The following is a 10,811-nucleotide window of genomic DNA, read 5'->3' as shown; positions in this document are numbered from 1 at the left end:
CATCACAACTACATCCAGAGTATAAAAATGCAATACTTGATATTGGCAGAGCGTTCAACATGTCTCTTTAAGAAACCAGGATTCAGTCTACTGAAGAAATAAATGCTATTGCAGATATTTACTCTTATATTCCCTATAAAAGAAAATTACCACCTCTATCACACCTTTGCTAGGAAAACCACAGCTGGTTTTGGGATGCATTCTCTGCTCAATGATTCAGCTGTCAAAGTTGTGTTACATCAGAGACAAAAACAACCTGCTGGCAGAGATACCAAGTCATACCAGTAGAAGATAATCTTCAGAGAGAGAAGGCCCATTTCCAGCACTGCTTTACTCATTGCAGCTACAGACCTTGCAAAACTGTCAGGAAAACTTACCCAATCAAGTATAAAATTTACTCTACAACTCACTATCAGTGATGATCACTAACAGTGATGACAAAAAATATTAATGATATTCAGTTCACCTGTCAAAGTTGATCTCTCAGGCCAGATAAACAGCAACAGTTCTGTGGTGCTCTTTCAGCTGGCAAACTCAAATCACAGCCTCATTATAGCATCATATCAAAAAATGTAGTCACACTCATTAGGGGCTGTTCAGCTCAATCTTTTTCTCAGATGCCAAGGGCCAAGAGATAGCTAAATAGCTCAGAAGAGCTTTTCTGTTAAGGACACGTGTCACCAGGTTAAATGACCTTCTGATTCTATTTGTTTCAAAGTGCAGTAGGCTGCCTTCCTTTTGTTTGTATTTTAAATTCTTTCAGTTTATTGTTAACTGTGGAATTATAAGTGTGTTTGGAAAATCCATTTTACAAAAACGAAGTTTCTTTGATATTAAGTATGCAAGAGTTATGTTGATTTTCTGTGCTACTTGCCACAGGGACTCTTCTACATGCTTTGAGCAACCTTTGTTAAGATTAATTATAATATTCAATGCTACCAAACAGGTTAATTACAAATAACATGCAGCAACTATCACAGTGTTGATTTATTAAAGTGAGGACGGCAAGGAAACTTGTGAGGCAGGTCACTTAAAAGCCATCCCCCCCAAGAAAATTGAGAAAGTGGTGCAGGTACTCTTCCTTTTGTCTGGACAACTATGTCACTGTCATTCAGCAGTGCTGCAACAGTGTGGAAAGGAGATAAACAGATAAACAAGGAGAAGGAAGAAAAAAAAAAGGACGAGGAAGAGACAGCAGCAGGCTTCCTGCCTGGGCTGGGAACACGCATCTTGTTCATTATTTTCTTTAGTCTCTCATGGTGTTGCACAGATCACAGATGACACAAGCCAGTGTACCAGCACACAGAAATTGTTACAGGAGATCAGTGTAGGACACTTTTGGAACCCTATACTGGATGTTGGTGGTGAGGTGCCTGGTAAAGCACGGAGGGAAAAAGTGAGAGAAAACAGCCCTGTGAACTTGGAGGAGGTGTTACAAGCCCAGAGCTTGCTGAGAACTTGTCACCTGGCCAACACAGACTTGACACATCCATGGATACCAGAGGTGCATGACACAAGTCTCCAGACAGTGCAATGGGTGCTTGAGCATGGACATCATGAAAAAAATTTGTCATCTGGTCTAGAGAAGTTTTTTGTCAAGCGGCAGATTTTTTAAGTATGTAGGTTGTCACAGATAGCATTAAATCTGTTATTACAGTCCTTGGACAGCATCTTTACATTCACTCTTAGTGTCTATCAGAGCCATGTGGAACGAATAGTACAACCATTGCCAAAAAAATAAAAAGCACCTAAAAAAACAGCTTTCCAAAGCTCCCAGTACCTGAGGTACTCAAACATCTTGTTGCTCTTGGAAAATAGACACCATCTCATAATCATTTGAAACCTAGAAAGTGCACTGGAAATTGCTATTACTATAAATACCTATGTGTATACTGAAATGAAATTATACCCACAGGGAGATGTTGAAGGAAGAGGATGTCTTCAAGAGGAAAAAAGAAGAGGAAAAATAAGAAAATTCTGTATACACAGAAAGAGGTACAGCTGGAAAAAGGATGCCATGCTTTACCAAAGATTGATGTCACTTATTTAAATTACAATGCATTATCCTTCTCTAGTTTCAAAGGAGATGTTAGAAGAAAAGATATCTTGAGGCCCTTTCTAGCATAATTTCCTGTGAAGCAAAGAGCCATTCTCCAAAAATCCACATTATTTGGGATGTGTGTTCAGTCTGTGGAGATGTTGGAAAGTAGTAAGCTTACTTTGGGTGCAAGTTGATTGCACGTGGCCTCGGAGAGTAGGAAGGCATACAGAGAAGTCAAGATGGCCAAGTTCAGCCTGTACTGTTTCACCATGAAACCTTCCATTTGTCATCACCTGACAAGGCATACTGCTCCAGTCATTTGATCGTACCTGCTTACCCTTCTAGCTGCATCTCCACTGGTTTTCTACTGGCTTCACACAACAGCATGATTCTTTAAAACTTGTATCGCACTCCCACATAGTCTGCTGTGAAATGGAGGAGGTGGAAGAGGGAAGAGGTATAAATATAAACGTATTAGATTTTCTGTACTTCGACCATCTATGATGACCACAAAACATTGTAACAGTCTCTAAAAAAGACTTACTACTGAAAGACAACCATGTTAAAGTGGGTGTTATATTCACAGCTGTGAGCTCATGAGTTTGTTGTTTTGGTTTTTTTTTTTAAATCTCCTAAAGCATCAAGCAAACTGTACAGTAGAACAGATTTAGTGAACTTCTAATTTTGTACTGGAAATAGTTATTACATAGTTTAATCCTAAATGCAAGATTAAGGAAATCTACAGTGAATTACTTAGTGTCAGGATTACATAAATCAATAAAATGCTGTGGCACTTAAATAACTACACTTAGTTGTGCTCTTGTTTTTTTCTTCTCCTAGCCAGACCCTGCTTTAGTTTCTCAGGGAATATCTCTAAATGTGCATGGACTACATTGAATTTCTTTCTTCCAGAGACATCAGATGTTGATTCTCATTCCTATCCCTTTTCAGTGGTTCAGCATTACGTGCTTGATTTTTTCTGTTCTAAGGACAATAGCAATAAAGGCAAACTTCAAATTCAAATAGGAAATACCTTGCTCTACTTTTAGCATCTGAAGTTCCAGTATGGTTCCTTTGAACGCTCTCTTGAATGTAACTGTCTGTCAAGGAGAAGTTTTGTTGACAGCGTGGTATCTCTGGTCTTTTTTGAGCATTATCTGTTCAGATTCAGTTTCAGCAACATGAAAAAAATAGACTTGATTCTATACCTATGAATACAAGGAATGAGAAAACAAGAACAGTGGATCATTATATACATGAGGGAAATGATATTAAGAGAACTTCTTGGTGTATATATCAGAAATAGCTTCCTGTTGGAAAGAGATGTGGATATAAAATAGAGAGGTGGTTAAAAAATATCATTATAATAGAATATCTAGATACAAACACACTATCAAAATCTGTTTTTAAAAGCCTAGCCTGGGATAATGCTGCACTGATCTGGCTGGCTGAATCATTAAGGTAACTAGAGGATTAGACATTTCTAACCTTTATTTAAGAGGGTTTGTATTCTATTGCTACTAAAAGCAACAGAAGAACCTGCAGTAATGTCTTCCATGTGAGTCAGGTTGAGCTGACTCTGAAAGGTAGAGATAGGGGAGAGAAAAAATTCCAGGTGTAACACAACATTGGGACTTGCAAAGTCCAAGCCTTTGCACCTGACCCCCTCAGCTCTGCTGATGCCACTGTTTATGGGGTCATGCTGTGAAATCAGGTGAGGAAATGGGGCTGTTCCTGGAGAGGGAAGAAAGAAAACCTACATCTTGCTGGTGTTGCTGGGGCTATCCAGCTGCTACATCAGGGATAGATGCAAGTGCAGTGCTAAAAATGGCAACAAAAGTCAAGGTAAAAAAAAAAATGGCAGGGAAAGATGGAAACTATGAAAGATGGCTCTGTCACCAAAGGCAGCCACAAGGAAAGTGGAAAAATGGGAGGAGAGCAGAGAGAAAAGAGGTCTTTTGAGGACGTGAGATGGATGTGTGGATGGATATTTAAGGAGACAAAGATAAAATGTCAACTGGAAGAAAACTTTTTAAAAAGGAACTTGGGACCATAATGACTGGAAGTGAAGGATATGAATGGATAGAAGAATGTCCATGTACCTAGAAAAATGCACGTCAGAGCTGAAATGAAGCAGCAAAATTAAATTCTGGAAGTGGCTGGAGTAAATTATACATTATATACGTCTGCATTTTTGCACTAGGACATATCTTACATGTACTACTAGTTATGAACATGAAAGTGTTAAAAGTCCTCATTCTTCTAACTGTTCCCTCTTTCCTCCCATCCCCTCTTTCCCTTCTGGTTAGTTCTTTAAGACTATCTGTTCTTTGTTCTGCTCCAAGTCTTAGCATTAAATCCCACACTTAGCCTTAAATCCTTTTCATTTGATATGGTCATCCGTGAAGTTCTGACCTGTGGCTTTAAGGTTTTAATATGCAGCTATTTTGCAAAATACATTATCCCTGTATTTAAAATTTATCAACACTTCTAGGAAATTCTGCAAAGTTTAATGTTTGTGACTACTTACAGGTGGAAAAAGCACTGGCTAGAAATTCCCTCTCCATGTTTTTGGTATCTACTACTCCCTGGTGTGTTTCATCTTTAGAAATGTCCATGGATAAAGTATCATAACTGTCAAGGCAAGAGGGAGATTACGCTGAAACAGTCATAATACATTGTGTTGGCTAGAGTGCTGTAATCAGGAAATTGAATCAGTACATGACCTCCTGCTCACCACGAAAATGTCAATGCAAATGCAGTAGCAGAAACACCTAACAAGTTAAAATTTGCTCAGATAAACAACTTGTTAAATAAGTTTGAATACTGTTATCTTAAACTAGAAGCATATGCATCATCCAGACAATGGAAAGAAAGGAAAAGGGAAAAAGGGAAAAAGAAAAAAAACTTGTTGAACTAAAGATTCCCTGAATTTTTCCTTTTAGTAATTTATGTTTCAGCTACAGCTTCCCCACCAGCATTGCTGCTGTCATCAAGACATTAGTGGAGGTTTCCTTAGGCTGCAGGCTTACAGATCTAGAAAGATGCTAAAATTTCTTGAAGCAATGCCTCATTCTTTCTATATGGCCAAGAATCATAAAGGGGAGGCATGAAACAAACTTGGAAATCTGGCTATAACACACTAATTACTATATAATGTTGGAGGGAATCATAGAATCACCCGGGTTGGAAAGGACCTCTGAGATCATCAAGTCCAACCCTTGATCCACTACCACTGCAGTTACTAGACCATGGCACTAAGTGCCACATGCAGTCTCATCTTAAATACCTCCAGGGATGGAAAATCCACCACTTCCCTGTGTAGCCCATTCCAATGTTTGATTACCCTCTCTGTAAAGAATTTCTCCCTAATATCCAACCTAAACCTCCCCTGGCACAGCTTAAGACCATGCCCTCTTGTCTTACTGGTAGCTGCCTGGGAGAAGAGACCAACTCTCATCTGGCTACAACCTCCTTTCAGGTAGTTGTAGAGGGTGATGAGGTCTCCCCTGAGCCTCCTCTTCTCCAGGTTAACTCTGGAAGTTTTTACTTAATTCGTAACCTTGTTTCCAGCTCTGTACTTAGGAGTAAATTGGCTTTAATAAAAATAACTTGCAGTATTCTGAAGAACTACGGGAGTTTAGGTGAGGCTGCCTTTCTCAGCCTCACCTAAACTCAGAGATACTTTCTCAGAGATAAAGGGTCTGGTAGAAATAACATGTGGGTACAGTACTCATGTAAGTTCAGGTGAGTTTGAATGTGTAAGGAACTAGCATGTGCATCTTTATAAACTGAAAATTTGCAGGGAAGTTTGATGCTGTAAATTCCAAGTTCTTAGAAAAAGCCCTTTGCAGACCCAGCTAGGAGGAAACAGGCAGCTAAGAAACACAGTTCACAACTTATCTCCCAGATCCCTGCCCCAGTATTTAATATTTATTTTGGTTGTGGAAAGAAACCTATCACTTCAAGTATACTGCAAACATCTAGAGTTAAAAGATCACCAGTCCTAAAAATCAAACTTTATTACTAGTACACAGTCTAGGATCACAGGTAGAGATGACTTTATAGCAGCTTGATAGTTGAGCTACTGATTTGCCTGGTTCACCTTTTTAAATAAAAATTTTTTCAAGTTGAACAAAAACATTTACATTTCACCTAAGTAAGCCCCTTCTACCGTGGCTGATACTACATGTGATATGAGACCTTACCAAAGATTAATACTGTCCCTACATGACCCCCTAACCTAGTAAATTTGGTTGACTGCATACCCCAAATTATTTTACTCATTCTGAAGTTTCATACCTGTTGAGGTAGTGTTATCAACTGAAATTGCAGAGAAACATAATTAGCCAGGCTTTTCATGGCAATGTTTTATTGCCTTTAGAGATAGTGTTTCACTCTATTTATGACTACGAACACAACAAATCTTACAGGACTGCCCCATTTTGGTAATTGTTTGAGCACATTGACTTCTTACTAGCAATATTGCTCAAATGATATAGTTCTGAAGAACACTAAACAACAACAAAACAAGACAGTTATTACAGCAGCAGTGTTACTTATTCACCATTCTTCCCACTTCCCCAGTAAAAGTAACATTCTTTTTGTTACAGACCAGTATGACTGAAGAAATGATTTTATATGCCCATTGATTAATTGCATTTCTTCATACCAATGTAAATGCAGAGTAAAAGCTTTCTTTATAAAGCCAGACCATGAACAGAATTTGGTTCACAGTATAAGAGGGGTCATACATGACAAAAGGTGCCAGATAACTGACACTTAAGTTCCAGTTTACTGAACAAGCAAAAAGCTGTTAAAATATTCCACAAAAAACAGCAAGCAAAAGTACAAGGTCATCTACACTGAAAAACAAAGTCATACTTGAGGTGAAAGAACTTGGTTAATTCTCAGGTTTTTAAATATCTAGACGATCCCCAAAGATCTTTAAACTGGTTAATTCAATTGGCTTCATGGTGCCTTAAACACTAAATGCCTTAAATAATAAAAAACTTGCACACTATCTCTAGTACATGACTGCAAATATGTCTAGTGAATAATTCCAAAAAACGTTTCTCAGAATGAATGCATTTCTTCACCACTGAGTTGATGGAAATACATTGGGAAGTCTGGATAATATTTTAAATGCTTCATAATCTGTATTTTTTCTGAAAGAAATAGTTCTGGGCAGTCACTCAGGGACTTCACAATGCACCATCAGATGAGGTATATAAATCAAGGAAAGCTTAAGATCTAAAACCATGGCAATAAAATACAGTCCAAATCATAAGAAGTGGCAGGACATCTTTCAAGTACCGATACATTGTGTCTCAATTGTACAGAAGGATGATAACACATATTGGTGCAGAAGTAACATAATTCATTAGCATCAATACACGGTAGCAGGTAATGAAATTATTCAGAGCTACAGTGACATTAACCTCTGCCAAGTGATGCAAATGAAACCGAACATCCAAAGACAATATTGCAGGAAAGATCTTAATGGAGAACATGCCAAAGAATAGGAGCTGCATGCAAAGCACATTGTTGTTAGTCTCCTCAGCCAAGTAATACTGTCATTTTAATCATGGTATAGCATAGATTTGTAAGTCAGTTTTATGCAGGACAGGGTACAATCCCACATTTAACCTCTTTCCATTTGAATTCCCCAAGAGGAAGGAAGGCTCAAATGTGGTCAGATGAGTAGAGAGCAAAAGGCCATGTTTCTCAGGTACACTGATGTAATATTCGGAGCTGCAGTTGGTCCTGGACAAAATGCTGCTTAGGGGGTGTCTGCTGGTGGCCAGGACAGGACAAGAGCTGAGGGGTGGCATAGATTTTGCCATAGAAAGGTGGACCCATACAGAAACAGGGTCCAGTATAAACAGGAAACATCAAAAGAAGCTGGAAATTGAGATTGGCAAGTTGAAGTGGATCCATAGTGATTTGCCAAGTGAAACAAAAGTGGTGAAAAAACAGCACAAAAGACAAAAACCCCACATAGTAATGTTCAGCTTAAGGTACTCAGAGAAGTAAAAGAGCAGGCAGAACCTTCCAGCTGTACAGCATTGGGACCTCAAAGGGTGAATGGGCTTCTATTTCAACATACTGAAAATTAATCTGCTGGCAGCAGAGAAGAGATTAGCAACACAAAAGATAAATGTTAGACTGTCATCAGACTTTCGAAACTCATTGCACACATTCCTGCTGTCATATTTCAGCATCCCATTAGAAATCACTGGTATTAAAGGCCATTTCAAAGCGGGACCTTCCTGAAACTGTTTTAGAGCAGTACTGATCTTTCATGATGACAGGGGAAAAACCTCAATTCACTCATGAGACTGCTCCTGCTTCAGCTTCTAAATTAATCTGGGACCGAATGCCCAGACAGACACATGCTGCTAATGACAGAAGCCTTTTGCTTGTAAGAAACAGCATTTTTTTCTAATTAAAAAGAAACCCTGCACATGATATAAGGGAGAGTCTGATTACCTAAGAGACTGATTCAACAGTTAGAGTTGTTGTTGTAGCAGCCATGGGATTCCCAGAAGTGGTGCTGCAAAGAACACCGGTTCAGCATTGATTACTGTACACAAACACACTGGATACTACCATCCATCCCAGAAATAGGAGCGTGGTTTCTTAGTCAAGGAGATCTCAGAAAGATGATTATCACTCTTATTTTTTGTAAAAAGGGAAATGCTGAACCCTGACTCTCTCTGGCTACTTTGGAAGAGAGCTTTAGTAGGAAAAAAGTGATTAAAGACTTGTGTTTTGACGATCTATGAACTCAAAAGTGATGGTACAGAATTTGGGTGTCATATGTTTTTCTTTACTGTTTTACATATAAAATACAATATACCACCCTTGCTATGAAAATTAGAAGAGAGCTTTGATTTGACACAGAGTGTGATCCAGTGGCTTAAAGAGACACATTAGTTGGGTCTTCTAGGCCTCTCCATCCAAAGTTCCTGATCCCTATGTGACTGTAGATCTGCTTTGTGCTGGTGTTTATCCTATAGCATAAGGAAGCATGGTAAAGGTACCTCTATGCATGTGAATAATGCACGAAGCCATTTCTGAACCTCAGTATGCTTCCATGGAGATGCAGAAATCCAGCAAGCATGGAGCCTGCCAAAGAAGAAACATTAGTCATTAGTTTGATTCCATAGCTGTATCCTGCCATTAAAAATACCTTTTTTTTTTTAAGTGTGCTCCTAGTGGAAATATCCTTTAGAGCTTTTATTATTATGGGGTAATTCCACTTTAACCTTCTTGTAACTCTTCCCAGTGTGGAGAAGGGGGAAATAATAATAACAATCAAAATTTAAAAGAAAAAAAATCACTTTTCTGGCTGTCTAGTCTCCCAAGATTCCCACTTTCGTGGATGGAGACTGAGAGACTCTTCCAATTGTTGATTCAAAACTGGAAGCTGATTTAGCTAAACTATGTGACTTTAAGAGGGTTTTTTTTGATGTCATCCCACTAAACATTCTATTTTATTTCCAAGAATGCTGTCCTTGTTCACTCCCACTTGTTTTATATGCCTGCTTAGGTGCTGCTTTTAGTAGGAATTTCAATTCCAGCCTATGTGCAGACCTTACACAAGCTCATGCAGAGCACAAGTTTTACTTTATAGGCAACCAAGGAGATTTGTTTGCAGGAATCCCCCTGTACTGCCAAAGTTGAATTGTTCTCTTCTTCCTCCTTGACAGCAAGAGGCTGTTCCCATTTTTTACATTCATTTTAGCCTTTTAAATCCATTCATTAGGGCACTAGTACACTTTCTAGGAAAGTACACTGGGTTACATGGAATTCTTTACTCAAGTATTCAACTACATAATCAGTCTTGCTTAATAAAAACTGACATATTAAATGCTGTTTCTGCTGAAGTACACTACACTGTTTCTCCTGGAGATTATTGGATTGTAATGTCAATAAATCAGTCAGCAGGTTAAAAAACAAAACAAAAAAAACTACCACCAACAAAACATGAACAAAATAATTAAGTGGTGAAGTGTAAAAATTTTAACATGGGGAGAAAAGAAGCACAGAAGGGTGCCTGTAAACCTGTAAGGAAAGGTGTTGGGTCTTGTTTGGTAATATATGTGTTCCTACCCTCATTTGCTCACCAGCAACAAAGCAAGCCAACCTCTTCCACTACCAATCAAGACATAAATATGTAGGAACAAGGATTCCCACCCCGGGAATAACTGCAAGAAAAAACACCAAAGATTTTCAGCTGGTGTAAAATTGGAAGTGACATATACCACTTTGCAGACAATTACAGCCAAGAAAGAGGCAGCCCTTTTTCCCTTGTGTTAGTAGCTTGCTGAGCTTCAGTTACTACCTTCGTGTATCAGGGTGAAGATGGATGAGACCCAGTCTTTGAAAGCAAACAAAAAATGTATGAAGGATGTTGCCCCTTTAAACAGAAAACTGCTAACTGTATGTCATTGCACAGCAGAGCGATGAAATAGCCAGACAACTCCTGGCTTTCTTCATAGTACAAAGTTACAAGAAGGGTTTAGACTTGAGGTCAACATTGAGAGAAAAAACTCAGCTTTCCTGAGCTTGCAGCAAACTGCTCATTTTTTTCTGGACTGTAGTGGGAAAGCCTAATATTGTAATCACAGTCAATGCAAAACAAGTGTTGGTAATAGGGCAAAGAAGAATTACTGATCAGATCTCTGATCTTGTATCTTCTAATGAGAAAACAAAAGAAACAGACACAAGTAATCTACCCTGCCCACATGCTATTTTGCATCTT

This window comes from Manacus candei, unplaced genomic scaffold (assembly GCF_025592945.1).
Source record: "Manacus candei isolate 608988 ecotype Guabito, Panama unplaced genomic scaffold, ASM2559294v1 h1tg000095l, whole genome shotgun sequence".
Classification (NCBI taxonomy): Eukaryota; Metazoa; Chordata; class Aves; order Passeriformes; family Pipridae; genus Manacus; species Manacus candei.
Note: the sequence above shows the minus strand (reverse complement) of the source record.